This window comes from Lissotriton helveticus, chromosome 2_1 (assembly GCF_964261635.1).
Source record: "Lissotriton helveticus chromosome 2_1, aLisHel1.1, whole genome shotgun sequence".
Lineage (NCBI taxonomy): Eukaryota > Metazoa > Chordata > Amphibia > Caudata > Salamandridae > Lissotriton > Lissotriton helveticus.
Window position 1 is genome coordinate 164,454,346 of NC_136059.1, and position 20,313 is coordinate 164,474,658.

At 46.7% G+C, this 20,313-nt stretch overlaps 1 protein-coding gene across 2 annotated transcripts in view; it reads right to left on the reverse strand.

Annotated features, from left to right (window-relative positions):
* DNAJB5 (DnaJ heat shock protein family (Hsp40) member B5) overlaps positions 1–20,044 on the reverse strand; it is a 72,361-nt gene extending 52,317 nt beyond the window's left edge. Inside the window, exon 1 of one of the 2 annotated variants that reach the window (XM_078674684.1) lies at positions 19,916–20,044. The gene's annotated coding sequence lies outside the window, so the exon portion shown is untranslated. The remainder of the gene's footprint in view (positions 1–19,915) is intronic. The other variant, XM_078674683.1, reaches the window with a different exon arrangement.
* Positions 20,045–20,313: the final 269 nt, after the last annotated feature.

Consider the following 20,313-nt stretch of genomic DNA (forward strand, 5'->3'; position numbering starts at 1 on the left):
GTGCATTAACTGCTCAATTGGTTCTTGAATACTTTGCCCATTTGTTTCAGACAACAAAGTCAGAAAGCAAAGTTTACTGCCATGTTTTGACGCTTGTGCACTAGCACTCACAGGCACTTTGTGAGTTAATTAATCTAAGACATGTGATTGGCCAAGCAAGCTGTGGACAGTATTAACCCATACAATGTTATATATTCAAAGTGAATGTAATACATTCAAAGTGAACAGGGTTGCTATAAATGTGGAGTCTGAAGCACACGTGCATATTATTTACATTTTAGCATAACCACTTATCCCTATCTCCGATACACCCACTCCTGTTCCAAAAGGTGAAACTACTTGGAAAAAGGCAGCCAGATAACATTCAGGGGCGGAATTCAGGTTCTCTCTTTACATCACTTTGAGTGTTATAACGCTGCGAAGAAGCCAAAAGATAACTGCCAAAGGTCTCAGTGCGGGAAGTTACCCTTTTTAATCTCCCCTATTTAAGAACACAGGATATTTGGTGAAATTCATTCGAATAAATCATTTTGTATATTTCCCCCAATTTGTTGAGGAGGGTACACCACCTTTGAGTTTGAAGGCATCTAGGACCATACAGAAAGCTCCTGTATGAGCTTGCAATGACAGAAAGCAGCACCGAGGAAATGACCAGTTCAGCAAAATACTACACTTCATGAACCCTACGGCAGCTCTGTGAATTTATGCACAAAGCGAGGAGAAAGATGTATACTTATATATTGACCACATCGTCCACACAGAAATGCAGATGGCAGGAAAAGTTGATGGATGCGAAATGAAAAGACAACTGCCACATGATGGAGGACAAACGAGGAGATTTATAGAGGGCAGACAGAACTTCAGATGTTGCTGTGGTGCTGAATCTGACAAATGTTACACTTCTTCTAATGACTTCCAACAGTACAGCACTTCAAACACAGAGAGGCACACCCAGATGCCCTGTCCAAAACTCGAAAATTAAAAGTGATGAAACTCGAAAGCTTAAGGGTCACCAAATAAGATATTTTAAATAAAATTCCACCCAAAGTCTAATGATTTCTATAATAATCAAAGGCATGTCTTAAATCTTACTGACAGTTGATAATAGCCGAACAAGAGTGTGCCCACCAGCTGGATGATGATATACCATTGGCACTAAAGAAAACTGGAGTTTTCAGTCTCAAAGAAAGATTCTATGAGCCATGACTGTCTAGCCAAGTACATTGCATACGCATCGGACGTTTTCTGGTAGAGGGGGAAGGAGGGAGGGGTGTCAAAACAAAAACATTTGAAGAAAATAAGAGTGCACTACTGAGATTTGTTAATTTCTGGCGAATCACTAGAGGCGGGGAAATTAACATTTTGGTATCTCCGCAAGAACAGACACAAAGCACACTCTTGGACGTCCATGACACCGCATCACATATCATTTTACTAATACCTATTAGCAATTCCATTCAACATCCTGGAGTGCGGCATTCAGCTTCATCGACTGACAAGCTGAGACAATGTGAATGGGCAATGTAATGGCATGAATTCTTTCTAGACAATTAGAAAATCCTATGTTAAAAGGATATGAACACTGCTGAGTCAAGGATGATAGGGTATTCCATGCTTCACAGAGCTGCACCTCATAAACCCAGTATGTGCAATGTTCCGTGCTAATGTTAATTATGGCAAAAAGTTGTTATCTGGTATGCCAATAAAAAAAACTCTTAAGCTCCAGAAGCTATAAAAACTGCTCCTTGAAAGTTATGCCACACATCTCTGCAGTTCTGAGGCAACTCAATTATTCCTAAATGTAGGGCGGTCTGTCGAGGAACTCCTCTGTCCAAAACCAGATACAGCGGAGCATCCTGCCTGACACTTTTCCAGTGCAACAAAATTGACTCGCCTTCATCAAAATGTGAAACCCTATTTCAGTGAAGAAAACAGTGCCGATACGTGGTATAACCTAAAGTTTCAAGAGCCTGGTTACCCTCGCCAACTATACAGCATTTACAAATATTCCAACCATAGCCACCAAAGGAGATATATTTTTCGCAATAGCACACTAGTCCTGTGTCAAGAACTAGCAGCATGCTCCAAAGGTCATTTGGAAAAATGCTTTCAACCTGGTTTGTCTGGCTTTCAATAACAAAGGAAGAGAAAAGGCAATGGACCCGCATGCTGGGTGGCTGTGATTCTCAATAGGAGAAGTCACATTCATCCTCTCGCACTGGGCATTAATTAGTCCTACTCATTAAATAAAAGCATGCTCTTTGGGGGAATTCTAAGCAGGCAGGTAACAATATCAAAATATTTACCTCCGACAATCCAGGTACTCTCGGAGGAAAAGTAACAAAGGAAATAATTAGCATTCCAGAACCTGCTTTTATGGCTCAATCTTTGAAAAATCCCAGATGGAATTAGAGGTTCTGATGATGGCTAATTTTAATCGTGGGGACAGTTTATTATCATAGCAAATAAGCGTGATGCTGAAAACTGAGCTATCCGGTTAGCAGGACAGGGGCACTTTATTAACAGAATAATGTTTGTATAACTTTGAATCTTGTTCCGAGTTAAAAAGACGCCTGGCAGGTGCTTATGTGCTTTGCTGGCAGTCTAGTTTTCTTTAAAAAGATGCAGTGCTAGTTCAAGTGGCTCTCCCTATTCGAATGGAGGACATGGAGCAAGACCATTAGCTGGGGTGAAGAAAAATTGAGTAAAAAGGGAATTATCGATTCAATAAATCTTCTCCACTATGACTATCTGAAACTTTAGAGTCAGACTAAACAATGTTTACTTTCATTTCATTCAAGCGCACACATTTTACAATTTTAATTTCCTAAGTATTAAGAGGCCTGGAATATGGACACAAAAGCAGGAGTCTCAAAGATCCAAGACATTCACGTGAAGCACTGACGTGACCAGTAGCATCCAAGCAGAGAAGAAGGGAACAAACAGTCCCACGAAGGGGAAAGGTGCTACAAGCATTCCTACCTTGCACGGTCACACGTGCAGTCTACGTTTGCAGATGAGCCAAGAAGTGTGTCCTGGAACAGGACGAGAGCACTAGCTTTCATTGTGCACTTTGCTTCTGCAACAACCAGAGAACCACAGGGGAGATTGACCAAAATTAACTAATGGCATATGGCGAAATCGAAAGACTGCAGTCTTAGAATCCAGCTGAATCACTTTCACAAGAAATATAGGTTAGTCTGTTAGTTGTGAAAATGATATGCTGCACTGAAGCCTGTGATGTGGGCATTGATATGAACACTGGAGGCAATGGTGCGAACAAAATAGCTCACCTGCATTTTTTGTTAAGAGATTAAAGCAAGAGCTCCAGGTGCAGTGAGTGCTCTGCTTTTTAAAGGACCGAAACAACCATAAGCAAAGGCAAACCTATCTGTATAAAGGTTAGAGTTCAGCTTCATGGCAGAGTCCGGTGTATCAGAGGCAGCCACCACAAAAACAATATGCAGACAACTGATCTCTTTAGAGGCAGCAAAAGCTTTCACTGCCAATACTGAGGTCCTTGATAACAGTAGTGCCTGTACTCCATCTTAGAAATACATTGTGCAAAAGTGGTTCTTTATGAATCTTTACTATTAAGTACACACACGTTTGCACATGTCCCCTTTAAAAGGCAGCACAGAGGCACAAATCAGGTGGGGTCTAACCAACCAATTCAGAATGGGAGGAACAGCTTTCTACAGGCAGCTGAGATCCCTGCATCCAGCGACGGACGAAACGCGAGAAGTAAAGCTGCAACACGATCTGAAAAGGTAAAGAGACAACACTATGCGCTTCTTGGCTCTCTGTCAATTTTAGACAAAGACCCTTTGCATTTGCTTGAGTCTCATTTTGTTTGGTATTGCACTGTATTAACAAGGAAACAATAAGCCATCTTTCCTATAGGGAAAGATTCTCCAGCAGGCGTCTCCTTTCGTCGTTCTGATATCGTTTTTGTACTTTGGAAAATTGAAAATGGTTGATGTAAGGCTGAAAAAACCCCGGAGAAATATATGGGGTGTAGACTGGTAAACGAGAACAGTATATCGTGAAAAGTCTATAGATAGGCACGATGTTTGTTTTCAAACAGCAAATATCTAGAAATGGAGTGATTACGTACTCTACCTAGCACCAGATTAATAATGTGTGGTATTTGTTCACATTGGGTTACATCTAAAAGACTGATTGACTACACAACTAGGATTTGCATATCGCAACAGGTGAGCTATCTTTTTCTAAGCCTGGCCGCTTCCTGACATCACCCATCTACACTGCCTTTCTTGGGAGAAAAGGTTACCTCCTACGTAGGAGGAAGAGGCTGCCGGAAGTTGCCTTGTTAGGTTTGCGGGGGTGTATGACCAATCCCACAGATATCTCTGGAGGCACACTGATGAATGTGAGCTACCAACCCCCCCCCCCCCCTTCCGCTCCCCCCCCCCCCCCCCCCCCGCTCCAAACCCCCCCTCGGGCCCATGCATGTCTCAATTCCACTCTCTTCTCTACGAAGGATTTTTCCTCGTTTCCATGGGAACAGCAATGTAGAAATTCAGGCAGCTGCTGCACAAGGCTCCCTCCCACCTGGCTCACTTCCCACCGTTCAACTATTCATCGTGCCTACTTTTCCTGTGCAGCAAACCCCAATTAATGGATTCCTACACACCAGTTATTGTGAACCAGTGCAACCTGTTGCTTGACAGATGGCTCAACAAGGAGCTCTAGACGAATTTCACATACTTAAGTACATTTAAAAAACAAATTGCCCAATGGCTGAAGCATAACTCGGGGGGGGGCGGGTCTGCCTCCCGAGATTTTACATCTGTAGAAAAGATGGCAGTGAGTAATGACCTTCCTCAACAAGGTACACCTTCTTGAGGAATTTAAAGCTGCATGGCTGCAGGTGTCGTCCCAAATTCTGAAAACTTTGTACCGTCTTTTTCATTGTAAAGGGAATTAAGAGAAATGTTCTTATTAATAGGTATCACCATGTTTATGTTATTTCTTTTTGTTAAGTATAAAGATATCTTTATTGGTATTTCGTTTTCCTTTGCAATTCAACTCGCGGTTCAAATATGTTGGTAACAATGATTATTATTTGTGATGATGGTTGCACGTAGCAGTTATATCTCAGCATTGGAAATAATCGAATGCATGTTGTAAAAGAGACATAATCTTGCTAATTACAAGATGCACTGAAAGAACTAAATTACTCGGCAGATGGGTGCACTCATAAAATGCAAACACAAGATGGCGGCAGAGGTGGCAATTCCCACGTATCAAATACAACAATTCTACTCTGCATTTGTACACATACCTATTTGTTGCTGCAACATAGGCTATTATGGTTTTCTGATGGGGTAAAATCCATTCCAATATCTGTATACATGCTGCAATATTTATCTTTAGTGTACGATGCATGCGCAATTCATCTGTTTCATTGAATAAAACTCAATAAAAGATATATTTTTTTTAATAATTGTATAGGGCATTAAGAATGAGCTGCTGTCCAAGAAAGTAAGAGTGAGGCCAACGAAGTCTTCTCTGGCTGCCATCTTTGGTCCAGAGAAAAGCTAAATTTGTCTAAAAGTCTTATCTGTCCCACCCACTGCTTGGGACATAAAACACTGACACTTTCTGCCACGGTTTTATCACGGTTCCTAAAGATGAAGCAGATAAGGGACACAGATTAATGGCCTGTGTCCTCAATGAGGAGGGGACACCCGAGTTTCAACAGTTTTATCCCATTCCTGCAGTACAGCGACACCTACCACTTCAGTTCTCTCTACACTACTCACTGGGCTGGGATGGAGAGCCCAGGCACCATTGCAACATTTTACTGCTTCCACAGAAGATTGCTACCTTTTTTAAAAATAAATACCGGCTTTTTTTAAAGTCTGATATTCTGAAAGACCCAAATCTCCCAGTTGAATAGAAATGTATGTAGAATTTTAAGTGTTCTTCCCTCTGTTTGCTTTAATAACCATTTACAAATCATTTAAACAGCGCAAAAGTTATTTTAAGGGAATTTCTTCTTATATTTGTCATTTAAAATGTATATTTCAAAGATGGAAAATACAGAATTTCACCGGTTTTCCAAATGTTTGGCATTTCTTGATATACAAATACTGGCCAGGTGACCTACTTTTGCTAGTTCGGCATCCAGGAGCTTCCATGCATTTCTGTAGATGATTTAATGCACAATTTCCTGTATTCGGACTTACAGCCTCCCAATTCACAGAATGCAATTCACTTTCTATTCTCTTCTGGTGTGATGTGCCCTGCTGTCTTAATGCCCAATCTTTCCTTGGGCTCACTTAACTTCATCTTGTATTCAAGCACCGATGATCTTGGCTGAATGTTCAACCCGTTTTTCTCTGCATAAGTGTTATTGATCAGTGATCAGAGTAGGACTCATGCTGTGTATGCAAACCACCCATACCGTTTCTAAGCACAAAACTAACAATGTTGTATGTAGTATATGCTCAAGATAGTTTTTTCCGATAATAAGGTATAGATACAGTTCCTCAAAAACAAAAAAACACCGCCTATCTCAATCCATTACAGATTACCAGTTCTAAAACTGGGTTTAATTGTTTTTTTAAGAGCAAACAACAAAGGCTGAATTGTTTGAAAGTGTTTTGACAACCAGTGATACTGAAATTGTTAAACTATTTGCCAATCTGAGCTGTTTTTGCTAATCGGGTTCCAGTTCCAGTTCTGTTCTGGTTCCAACATCAGAATTCCTCGACATACTTTTTCAGGAATTATGATCACATCGTCATCCAAGGGAAAAAACCTGAGGAGGGGGGAAGCTGAAAGCAGCCAAGTTGTGCCTCTCCTGGTTGTATAAGCAAAGAATCCCTGGAGCTGTGTGTCATCAACGAAGCCAGCTCTGATCTAAGAAGCACTATTATTAGAAGCCTGAATCAACTATACAGCTGGAGGCTATGACAGTCATGGTTTCTAAGTCCGAAAAAAACTTCCCAACTTCCAATTTTGGAAGTGAATTTTCGTTTGTGCTTTGCAGCTCAAGAATCTGTCAAACGTAATGTACACAGTCTCTCTAATCTTTTCCATCTGTGTTACAAGAAATGTGGGAGGACACAGAATTTGAAAATGAATTTCTTCATCAGATGATCTGGCATCCGGTGTTTTTTTCAAGTTTCATCTACTGTCTGTTAGAAAGCTGTTACTGCCAAAATATTACTCATACTTAGAGTAGGCTTTGGGTCAGCCCCTTGCTCATAACTGCATGGTTTTCTTATGTATCTCACTTGCCTGCTTCTGATTCGATGGCTCGCATCCCTATTCTTGTGTTAGTCACAGCCTGGAGAATTTACGTCTCAGCATTTTAAGTGGATGATGTATCATTCCCGCTGACATTAAGACTTTGCTTTACAATGCATGGGAAGGGCTCTGCCCCTCTCTCCATAATTCCCTTTTACTCCCCACACTATTTAGCAACATTTTGTAATAGGACATCAGCTGTCAAATCAGAATCAATAATACATAAAGAGAGTTGTTTCCACATTTTGGAATGATGCCTTTTACGGATCAGTAGTATTGCACTCCATCCAGGTGAACTTCAATTGAGAAACACAATTATACTTACTGAGAATCAGTCTGACATCGTGACAAGGCACATCTCAAATTTAAGGCAGAAGGAACCATCTCAGCAGATTAGAAAGAAGTACATCCCATCACTGAGCTTCATGTCTCTAGTAGATGGGTGGAAAATCAGGCTACTATATTGCCAGCTGGTGCGGTCTGTTGGAAGATGCACAAAGCTTGCAGAGTTCTCAATCAGCCCCAAAAGAAGCTATGGAACAGCAGCTTTAAGAAGAATCAAAGAACATTGCCAAACGATATCATTTTTGTCCACCTTAGCAGACTTCTTGGTCTGCACGATTTTATGGTTTCCCATTTTAAGTCCCAGGAAATAGATCTGAAATCCAAAGAGTCCAGTTGTGACACTATGGACCAAGGAAGAGATGACTTCACTTGATACCTTTTAATATAGAAGGCGGGTTCATGGGCTCGCCCATATCGAAGAACAGTTATGAAGTTTCTAGAGACTTTAGAACATTCTCCCTATAGTTAAAGGAGGATGCCTTTAGCAGCTGGTACAAAATTAAATCCTTACATTTGAAAATGTGAAGTATGTAGCGGAGGTAGAAAGTACAGAAACAGATTTTCTAAATGCCAATGGCTTCCAGAAGGCATTAAGAATAGGGTGCAAAGCAGGGCTAAAGAGGGATACAGGGTCTTCTGGTGCTACAACAGGTGTGTAAATGTACGTACTGCATGGGACTAATGAGTCTACCTGCTATGAATCTTTGCTGCATGTGTTCGCTTTTTGGAAGCGATATGCAGATTTATAATTGGATAAGATAATAATGATAAAATATTTTCACAAGGAAGGAGCCTCCTCAGTAAGCAGATACCCTAGTGGAGAAGTCCCCTTTTTGTTTTTGCCATCTAGTCTCCTAGAGGTCATGCATGTGGCCCTTTCTTCAGTCACTCGAATATGCTTCATCCCGCTTGCTCTCTACCACCTGTAGCAACACTGGTATTCTTTCCCAACCCTTCTCTACAACTATGTTTTCGTCCCTATAATACCAAGCATAAGGCTCCACACAGTCCCGCATGCTCGCGTGAATCCACGATGCATGACTGGTGGACTGGCTTTTTTTTGTCAAAGGAGGAAGTAGGGGTTTGATTGGCACAGACCTTGGGATCAAAACGACTAAAAGCAGTTAGAAGCTTGGAGTCTTAGATGACCGGGGTAGGCCAATGGGGTGGGGGACTTGCACAAGCAACAAAGTGAAAAAGATATTAGGAAAACGGAAAACCTAGAAAGGTTTTGTATCTGGCTCCATTATGCTTAGTTGTGGTGTAGTGTGACACAGTAAAGGCTATTTGTTGGGAAGACAGGATGTGTTTATAATAAACAATCCTACAGTATGGTTCCTGCTTCCTTAATGGGGGAGGGTATTTAAAAACCTTTAACGTTAAGACCATAACAACACTGGAACACAAAACATGAGACATTTGAGGGATTCAGAGACGGTCTTTATGAGTGAAAAGTTATGTAAAAAGAAATATATGGTATGGGTAATGTGTGGAAAGACCAAAAATGACAGACAACATTTTTTTACTTTTTGTGGTTTTCGTGCTAGAAATAGAAACTTTCAAAAAGCACACATTTACAACTGTATGGTAATCTATTAATGTACAGAAGTTGCACTAATGTAAATACTATGCATTAAAAGATAGAGAAATAGCACTCAAACAAGAGAAAGGATAGTGAATCTGGATGAAATTTGGACACAATACAATTCTAAATGTACAGAGATTTACTACATTTCATAATGATTTTGTGCATATCTTCTTTGTCTAGGTAATTTCTGAAGTAGCTGATCTCACAGGTAAAAAAATAATGAGGCCTTAAAAGGACAGGCATGCTTGGATTTATGACCAATATCTATATTAAAAAAACAAAGCGGTCACCTAACAAATATCAAAATTACTACTCATTGTGTTCCAGCCAACATTCACAACTACTACATGAGATTACCCATCAAACATAAAAATTTACCACTTGGATGTACTGATCCAACATCCACAGCTACCTTATGACACCATCCCACCAACATCCACATATAATACATGGAAGATCCTGCCAACATTCACACTCATATGGTAGTACCCAACCAGCATCCAGAAATACAGGCACTCTTCCCCATTGTCCTGGTATTCACAAACTACCACGAAGTCAAAATCCACAAATACAATGTGGCAGCACCAATCAATATGCACAAAAAAGCTAAAATGTAGCACACGCCCAACATCCACAGCAACATGAAATCTCCCTGCTAACTTCCACAACTATCACATGGTATTGTTCCGCAAACACTCTCATGAAAGCACTTGACAACATTCACAACCACATGGTAACATCAGACCAACATTCAGAACTGCATGGCATCTCCCCTCAAACAACCACAGCTACCACATGTAACCACCTGGCCAATATATCCACAACTACGGATGCACAGTAGTCACATGGTAGCAACAGACCAACATTCAAACTGCATAGAATTACCACTCAAACAACTACAACTAGCATACGTAACCACTAGGCCAATATCCACAACTATGGATGCCACAGCAGTTGTCAATATCCACTGCAATCACATGGTAGCAACGGACCAACATTCACAACATGGCCTACCCTGCCAATATACATAACTATCACATAGCATCACCCCACTAAATCTCAGCTACTACATGGAAGTACCCGCAATGTACACAACTAGCACTTGGATTTATCCACAACTAACACTTGGGAGCACCCAGCTAACATCCAGAAGTACTACATAGGAGCACCCGGCCTGCGTGCACATCTACAACCTGGCAGCACTTATCCAATTTGACCTAGATTCACAGAAGCTGCACAACGTCGCCCCAGGAACCTCCACAAATATCAAGCAACAGCATCCGACCAAAACTCGAAATTTCACAGGGCAGCACCGGATCCATGGCACCCAGGGTTACAGATGTCAAGTCAAATGGACAGACGGTCTGCTTTTATCTGTGGCCTACTGATTAAAAGAAAACTATTGCTGGAATTTCCACTGACAAAATTCTGATGTTAACCGCAGAGGGAGATGTGTTCCAAAAAACATAACACACGAGCGGATTTCAATTAAACAATATTCTGAATGTATTTCCACGTCTTTGGATTGTGAATCCTGTGCCAGTCAGTGGCATTTACAATAAAGGCAGATTTCCAATACAATTCACCAGGAGAAGCTGCCACTTGCAGATCTAGCTGGCCCTGCCCGCTACCATATGCCACCCCCCTTCTGGAGGCATGGCGGGGACGAGCAGTTCTGGGGCTATCAAACTGTTCTTCCAATTCTATGCAATTCTCGCTCTTGGTACAAAAAAAGGCGTCTGGGTGAAGTCACTGGATGTCTTTCAGAACAAGCCCAGCTCCCACATCCAGCCATCTTTATGCAACCGGAGCACCAAATACAGCTGCTCCTCTTCCCACTGCTGCTGCCACTTAACCGGGTAACAAGCAGAGGTCTCTTTTGTTGCTGAACTGCCTATAAAGAACCCCTGACTGGACATCTTTTCGGATGGTTCTCTAATTGTAAAATCACAGTTCAAGTGGCTGTTTGTTTCTAAGCAACCATCTGAGTGTCCCTGAAGAGCCAGTGCGTGCAGATTTGCAAGTGTCAGCAGTGCAAAGGATCATTCTTAGTGACAACCCACCCCTCTTCCCTGTGCAGCACACAGAGACAAGCTCTGGGGCGAGAATGGCTGGAAACGACCAGAGTGGCTGGCAGAGAAAAGAAGCCGTCACCAGGGGAGCAGAGCCCCCTCTCTACCACGTATCACGTGTGGAAAGAACATCAAATCAGCCAACGAGGAGCAAACTCCACAGCCTCCTGCTAAATAACAGCACACACCGACAGCAGCAAAGAGACAAGAGCAGGGAAGCCATCATTGCCATGCTAAGGCCAGAGAACACGGGCCACTGAGTGGCAATGCTGTGTACGACCAGGCCACTAGATGATTGACTCTATGCCACCCTACAGAGGCCCTTGTACACGCCCAATGCTACAAAGCAAACACGAGGAGATGATGGACGGAGAGAGTTCTTTAGCTCACTTCGTTCTTCTGCTCACGTCACCAACCCAGTTCAGACCCAGCCGTATGCAAATCAGTCTTGACCCTGTTCCTCATGGGAATGGTCCAGTCCGAGCTGCCAAGCCAAATCTTCCCTGGACCGAAAAAAGGCATAATGGGACCTGTTTTGGGGTAACACCCCTCATCAGCCAGGCTAGCTTGAATCCAGTGTCAAAGTGAACAAGGGACCCACGTCTGGTGGCGAGTGTCTGAAAAGTTTCAGCACTCCATCCATCATCTCTTTGTGTTTGCTTCGTTCGCCCCAAGTTGGCAAGGTATGCCCAGACATGGGTGCCTTGCTCACTTTGCCACTGGATTTAAGCTGGTCTGGCTGATGAGGGGTTTTACCCCAAAATGGGTCCCTGGATGCTTGTTTCCGGTCCAAGGATGACCTGGCTTGGCAGTTCGGGCTGGACCGTTCCCATGAGGAACAGGTTCAAGATTGATTTTCATATGGCTGGGTCTGAACTGTGGTGGTGAAGTGCGCTAAAGAACGATGAAGGACTCAACTCAGAACTAATGGTGACTGGGGTGAGTGTCTTAATAGTTTCAGCTCTCCGTCCATCATCTCTTTGTGTTTGCTTTGTTCGTCCAATGCTACATCAATGCAAGCTTTGCCCCATCACTGAATGCAGCCCTATAGGACGCAGGGGTGAGATTCTGCTTCCACACATCTAGCTATCCTCGCACTACACCAAGGTAGGCAGCCTCTATGTGCACCGGCTGCACCTTCCGAGTACACACACACAAACCCATCTCTGCCGCCTCGGTCTACACACCTGGACACCAGGGCGCCATGGTAGGTCCAGGACAGATAAGATGAAATCAATATGCAATTGATCTACATGTAACTAGTTTACATGGTCAACGGTTACCTGGAAAACTCAGGCATCCTTTGACCCATGTTGGACACCCCCGGTTTTAGCCAGCTTGTGCCTCAATGGCGCCCTCTAGGCAGTCCCTGCCTCCATCCTGAGTGCAGAGTCCCACGCTGCCTTCACCATGCCACACAAGGTCTCTGGCACGTACTACAACATACACAGAAGCAATTATCCCCTCCACTCTAGGTCCTGCCCACACACACTGCACCATGCACAAGATACATCACAGCATCCCTTTCTCTGCACGGTGGGTGGGTTCCATCTGCACACAGCACAGTGCACACGAGGCAGTCTCACACTGCATTACGCAGCCAATACACAGGCTGTCGACGTCCAATCACCTAAAACAGCACAGTGCACCATGCAGCCATTGCACAGGCTGTCTCCGTCCAATCACCTCATACAGCACAGTGCACACGAGGCATCTCACACTGCACTATGCAGCCATTGCACAGGCTGTTGCCACCCCCCCCAACCCAATCAACGTACACAGCACAGTGCACAATAGACAGTCTCAACACTGCACCACCATGCAGCCATCGCACGGGCTGTCTATGTCCAATCACCTCATAAAGCATAGTGCACACCAGGCAGTCTTACACTGCACCGTGTAGCCATCGCACATGCTGCCTCCTCCCCAATCACTGTACACAGCATAGTGCACAATAGATAGTCTCAACACTGCACCATGCAGCCAACGCACAGGCTGTCTCCGCCCAACCGCCTCAAAAGGCACAGTGCACAACCGGCAGTCTCACACTGCAACATGCTGCCATCGGTCCGCCCAATCACTGTACACTGCCCTAAGCAGCCATCGCACAGGCTGTCTCCTCCCAATCACTGTCCACAGCACAGTGCACAAGAGACAGTCTAAACACTGCACCATGCAGCCATCGCCCCACCCAATCTGTGTACACAACTGTGCACACGAGGCAGGCTCACACTGCACTAGGCTGTCATATCTCGCACAATCACTGTATACAGTACAGTTTACATGAAGCGGTCTCTTCGCCCAGTCCCTGTATACACTCATCATACAAGAGACAGTCGTCACATCTACACAATTACCCTTATATAGTCAATCTGCGTCCCACACTGCTGCCCATGTTTACAAGACACGGTCCGTCGCCCTATCGACTCCACCGCACAAAGACAATACACAAGCATGTCTGCAGAGGCACGCCACTGCACAATGACACAATACACAAGCCTGTCTGCAGAGGCACGCCATTGCACAATGACACAATACAAAAGCCTGTCTGCAGAGGTACGCCACTTCACAATAACACTATACACAAGCATGTCTGCAGAGGCACGCCACTGCACAATGACACAATACACAAGCCTGTCTGCAGAGGCACGCCACTGCACAATGACACAATACAAAAGCCTGTCTGCAGAGGCACGCCGCTGCACAATAACACTATACACAAGCATGTCTGCAGAGGCACGCCACTGCACAATGACACAATAGACAAGCATGTCTGCAGAGGCACGCCACTGCACAATGACACAATACAAAAGCCTGTCTGCAGAGGCACGCCGCTGCACAATAACACTATACACAAGCATGTCTGCAGAGGCACGCCATTGCACAATGACACAATACACAAGCCTGTCTGCAGAGGTACGCCACTGCACAATAACACTATACACAAGCATGTCTGCAGGGGAACGCCGCACCACAACGATCTTTAAATGCACATTCTCCAGGCGGGGCCTCTGCACAAAGAGACAGTCGGTACCCCTGCACAGTGGTCTCAGCACGGTACACGAGAGACAGTTGCCACATCCCTTCCTCTAATGAGAATCCTCCAGTGCCCATCACGCTGTCACCGGCTCCTGGCACTCCCTCGTAAGCACACATTGGCCTCACGACACATCACAGACTGCCATCACGACACAGACACACCTCTAGAACACCAAAAAGGCACCCTTCTTATCCCAGGCACTCTTTCTCCCCTGCAATTACAGCTTTTTAGTATATTCAAATAGAAACAGTCTCACGGTATGCACCACCAGAAACAGCCCTCTTTATCCCCACCAAGTCAACCTTTTTACCCCGTACATGCAGCCGCCCCCTTTTCGCTCTAAGAGCAGACATCTTTAGCACAGAGACATCTCACTTTAGTCCCCAAATTAGACAGCTCGTAATTAACCACAGAGACAGCTCCTCTTTAACACCAAGCAGAGACAGGCTATTGTATCCCTCGGCAGTCTATTCCGCCCCGAAGAGAGATGTATCCCTTGATCCCTTTTCACGACAGTCTACAACTCTCAAGTGAGACAGGCAGCCTTTGTCTCCTCTGAAAGACGTCCGTTGGCCCTCATCAGTCGACGTCATCTATGTTTCCTGGTAGAATCCCACCTCTTTATTTTGCAGCAGACATATCCAAGCCCCAACCCCGCCCTGCAAAGGCAGCCACTTAGAAGGAGCTGTCACTCGCAGCCAACCCTTGCCCACACACGTGGGTGTCTCAACCTCTCTCCCCCGCGGTTTGTCCTTGAAGCGCCAAGCACATCCTCCCACGTGAACAGCGTCCCTCGTCCCAGAGATACATGTCTCAGCCCCCAGACCGCTAACGACCGATTCTCTAAAGTGACAGAGGTCAGCTGTCAATCATACGCTGGCCTCTCCACTGACACGGGTGCCTCGTTTCATCACAGTGGCAGCTGTCGTTTCTATCAGAAGCGGTCTCTTCCAGCCCCAAGGATTTCTCAGCACTAATTTCAGTGGCGGCTGCCACCCCCTTGCCCAAGAGGCTAGCTACCTCTGTGGCCGAAGGGCCCTCAGCTGTCTAGATACGTCTCTGGTAAAGAGAAACAGATGACGCTGTTGGGGATGCTAGTGGTCAGTTCTTAATGAAACCCGGAGTCTGGGGACACCAATTCCACCAGCCAGGGCGTAATGTCACTCCTAGTACAATGACAGCTTCACAGTCCCAAAGGGCGCCGTCATAGGTAGGTCCTCTGTCACATCCTACCTCTCCTTTTTAGCGTCAGCTAGCATCTCTATTCACAAGAACGATGTGTCTTTAATGCCTAGCATCTGTCTGATCCGCTCTCCTCTTTCTTGACAGCTGTCGTTCTCTCTCACAGAGGCTGTCTCTTCCTGTAGCTTGGGGTCCGCCAGACCCCCTTTCTTCTTTAGTAAAAGCAGTCTACCTTCTCTTCACCGAGGCTGTCTATCTATCCTTAACCTTGGCGTCTCTCCGATCCTGTCTCTACGTAAGTGACAGCTGCTATTCTCTCTCTTCAAAGGGGCAGTCTCTGCTTATAACGGAGAGGTCTGTTCTGCCCTCTCTTTTCTATTTAGTGACAAATGACAGCTCCCTTTATAGGGACGGTCTATTCCTAAGGCATTACGTTTTTTCAGACCATCTCTTCTCTTGAGTGACAGATGCCACTCCACTCTCTTCACGAATGCGGTCTATCCCTAAAGCCTGCCGTCTCTCCGATCCAGTCTCCTCTTCTGTGACAGCTGGCATTCTCTCTCACATAGGCTTTCTCTGCCTACGGCCTGGGGTCACACTCTCTTCACAGGGACGAGCCTCTCTGCTTCTCACTGACAGCTACCATCCTCTCTCTTCACAGCCTTGTCTATCCCTAAACCCTGGGGTCTGCAACTCTGCTTTAAAAAATAAAAGTTACTCCTCGCTCTTCAGATAGGCTGTATTTAGCAACAGACTCAGTCAGATTCTTTCTAGGTTTTAGAGATAGCTGGCATGCAACACTAGACTGCATCAATATATCCCTGCATCCTGGGCGTATAAGTTCTCTCTTTAGTGACAGCTGGCATAAAGTACCTTCACAGAAACCATATACCATTACAGCCTGGGGTCTATGTGATCCTATCTCGTCTTCAGAGACAGCTGTCAGTCTGCTCTTTTCACTACTAATATCCATGTTTACTGTCTGGTGTCTGTCGGATGCAGTCTCTTATTCAGTGAGAGCGGTTGCTCCTGTGGCTCCATAGAGCCATCCCTACTGTCTGTGGTCCTTCATGCCCTCTTTATTCGTTAGTGATAGCTGTCACTCCAGCTTCTCAACAAAGATGTCTGTCCCTACAGCCTAGGGGCAGTCAGGTTCTGTATACCCTTTATTGCCAGCTGACACCCGTGTCCCTATACAGAGACCGTTTATCCTTACAGCCCGGGGTCTGACAAGTCCGGTCTACTCTTTAGTGACAGGCTGACAGCTGTCACTTCTTTCTATTCACAGCGGAGGCCTCTCTGATCTTCGTTACTCTTCAGTGACAATCGTCCATTCGGTCTCTCCACGGAGACTGTCCACCCCGCCTAGTGTCTGCCAGGTCCTGCTTACTCTTTGTTACCAGCTGACACTCGAGTCCCTCTACAGAGACCCTATCTGTAAAGACTGGGGTCGGGTCCAGGCCACTCTTTAGTGACAGCTGATACTCCTGTCTCTCCACAGACACTATGTATCGCTACAGTGCCACGTTCTGCCTACTCTTAACTGCCAGGTAAATAACCAGTCTCTCCACAGAGCTACCCCTACATCCTGTGGCGGGTTTGATCATATTTACTCTTTAGTGACAGCTGTCACTCCACTCTATCCACAGGGCTGTCTATGCCTACAGCTTGTGGTGTGTCGTATCCCCTTTAGTGACAGCTGTCACTCCAGCCCCTCCACTGAGGCTCTCTATCCCCAAGATTGGGCCTGGCAGACATTATACATTCTCAATTAACAAAAAACACTACTCACTGATCACAGGGGCGCTCTGTGAGCTACTCTCTCCTACTTAGTTACTGCTGTCATGTCTCTCTCCGTATGAAACCAATTCGTTTATACTCTGGTTAGGTCCTCTCTTCCGTAAAGTGACAGCAGCCATAACCCCTCTCAGCAGGCACTCCTCTCTCTCCAAACATCTTTTCTGTAGCCCAGTCCTGCTCTTCTCTATTGGTAGTCACAGTCTCAGGAACTGTCTCTCCCTGTGTATGGGGTTTGATCTGCTCTAGTCACAGTACTGACAGCTGTCATCCTCTCTCTCGTCACAGAGACTGCTTCGGTTTATAGCCAGGAGCTCACTCTCTCTTCCTCCCTTGGTGGCATGTCACGGCTCTCTTTTCTATCGCAGGGACTGACTCTCCCTGCAGTTTGGGGTTTCAGTTGTTCTGTTCCTTATACCGACAGCTCTCGTGCAGTCCTTCTCTCTCTCTCTTCAGAGACTATCTCGATCTACAGCCAGCAGCCCCCTCTCTCTTCCTCCCTTGGTAGTCAGTCACAACTCTCTTTTCTGTCTCAGGGACTGTGTGGTGCTAGAGCTGCTCTAGCCCCAGTACAAACAGCTGTCATGCTGCCTCTCTCGTCACAGAGACGGGCTCTGCCTCTAGCCAGTAGCCCACTCTCCCTGTCTCCCTTGGGGGGCAGCCACAGCTCTCTCTGCTATCCCAAGGACTGTCTCTCCCTCTGTCGGGGGGGGGGGGGAGAGCTGCTCTACCCCCAGGATGACAGCTACTGGCATCCTCTCTCTCGTCACAAAGACTGTCTCTTCCTCTCCTCCCATGGTGGGCAGTCACAGCTCTCTCAAGGACTTTCGCTCCCTCTGTCTGGGGAAGAGTTGCTCTATCCCCAGGACTGACAACTGCTGTCATCCTCTCTCTCTCTCTCGTCACAGAGACAGTCTCTTCCTCCATTGGTGGGCAGTCACGGCTCTCTCTGCTATCCCAAGGACTGTCTCTCCCTCTGTCTGGGAGGGGGGGGGGGGGGAGCTGCTCTACCCCCAGGACTGACAGGTACTATCATCCTCTCTCTCGTCACAAAGACTGTCTCTTCCTCCCTTGGTGGGCAGTCACAGCTCTCTCTGCTATCCCAGGACACTCTCTCCCTCTGTCTGGGGAAGAGCTGCTCTAGCCCACTATTCACAGCTGCTGTCATCCTCTCTCTCGCCCACTGAGACTGTCACTTCCTCCCTTGGTGGGTAGTCACAGCTCTCTCAAGGACTGTCTCTTCCTCTGTCTGGGGGGAAGAGCTGCTCTACCCCCAGGACTGACAGCTGCTGTCATCCCCTCTCTCTCGTCACAGAGACAGTCTCTTCCTCCCTTGGTGGGCAGTCACAGCTCTCTCTGCTATCCCAAGGACACTCTCTCCCTCTGTCTGGGGAAGAGCTGCTCTAGCCCACTATTCACAGCTGCTGTCATCCTCTCTCTCGTCCACCGAGACTGTCACTTCCTCCCTTGGTGGGTAGTCACAGCTCTCTCAAGGACTGTCTCTTCCTCTGTCTGGGGGGAAGAGCTGCTCTACCCCCAGGACTGACAGCTGCTGTCATCCCCTCTCTCTCGTCACAGAGACAGTCTCTTCCTCCCTTGGTGGGCAGTCACAGCTCTCTCTGCTATCCCAAGGACACTCTCTCCCTCTGTCTGGGGAAGAGCTGCTCTAGCCCACTATTCACAGCTGCTGTCATCCTCTCTCTCGTCCACCGAGACTGTCACTTCCTCCCTTGGTGGGTAGTCACAGCTCTCTCAAGGACTGTCTCTTCCTCTGTCTGGGGGGAAGAGCTGCTCTACCCCCAGGACTGACAGCTGCTGTCATCCCCTCTCTCTCGTCACAGAGACAGTCTCTTCCTCCCTTGGTGGGCAGTCACAGCTCTCTCTGCTATCCCAAGGACACTCTCTCCCTCTGTCTGGGGAAGAGCTGCTCTAGCCCACTATTCACAGCTGCTGTCATCCTCTCTCTCGTCCACCGAGACTGTCACTTCCTCCCTTGGTGGGTAGTCACAGCTCTCTCAAGGACTGTCTCTCCCTCTGTCTGGGGGGGGGGGGGGGGGGGGGGAAGAGCTGCTCTACCCCCAGGACTGACAGCTGCTGTCATCCCCTCTCTCTCTCTCGTCACAGAGACAGTCACTTCCTCCCTTGGTGGGTAGTCACAGCTCTCTCAAGGACTGTCTCTCCCTCTGTCTTGGGAAGAGCTGCTCTATCCCCAGGACTGACACCTACTGCCACCCTCTCTCTCGTCACAGAGGCTGCCCCGTCTACAGCCAGCAGCTCACTCTCTCCTCCTCCCTTGGTGGGCAGTCACAGCTCTCTCTTCTATCCCGATGACTCTCTCTGGGCTTCAGCTGTCCTAGCCTCAATACTGACAGCTGTCACGCTCCCTGTCTTCAGAGTCCGTCTCTGCCGCTGCCTGTCTGTCTGTCTCTGTAGTCACAGCTCTCTCTTCTATCCCAGGGACTGTCTCGAGCTTCATCTGACTGAGCCCCAGCACTTACAGCAGTCACTCCCCTGGCTCCAGAGACAGTCTCCCTTTCATGCCAGTCTCTCCCTTTCATGCCAGTCTCTCCCTCTCGTGCCAGTCTCTCCCTCTCCCCCCTCCCCGCTCACCGTGCGGTGCCGCCGGTGCTGCCGCTCTCCTCGCCTCTCGCTGACTCCTCTATCCCGGCTTCACCCTCGCAGCCAACGAACCCAGCTCGAGCGCCCCTGACGTCACGGGGAACCCGCCCCCGCCTCGACGACAGCCACGGCGCCGACTCCGCCCTCGGGGCAACCTCCCCGATGAGTCCCATAGGGTGACTTCCACGTCCATCTCAGCGGAGGGGCGGTGCTTTCTCATTGATGCACTTCAAAGACTTTTCAATTCACACGCGCCGGGCGCTTCCCTTGGGAAACACGCGCGCCGGTGTCGGCATAGACAGAGTAGAAGGGCGACTGATACAGCCCCCCTCACCCGCGTTGAAACTCTGACGGCCATTTTAGAATGGTGTTTCATGGGGATTAAACGA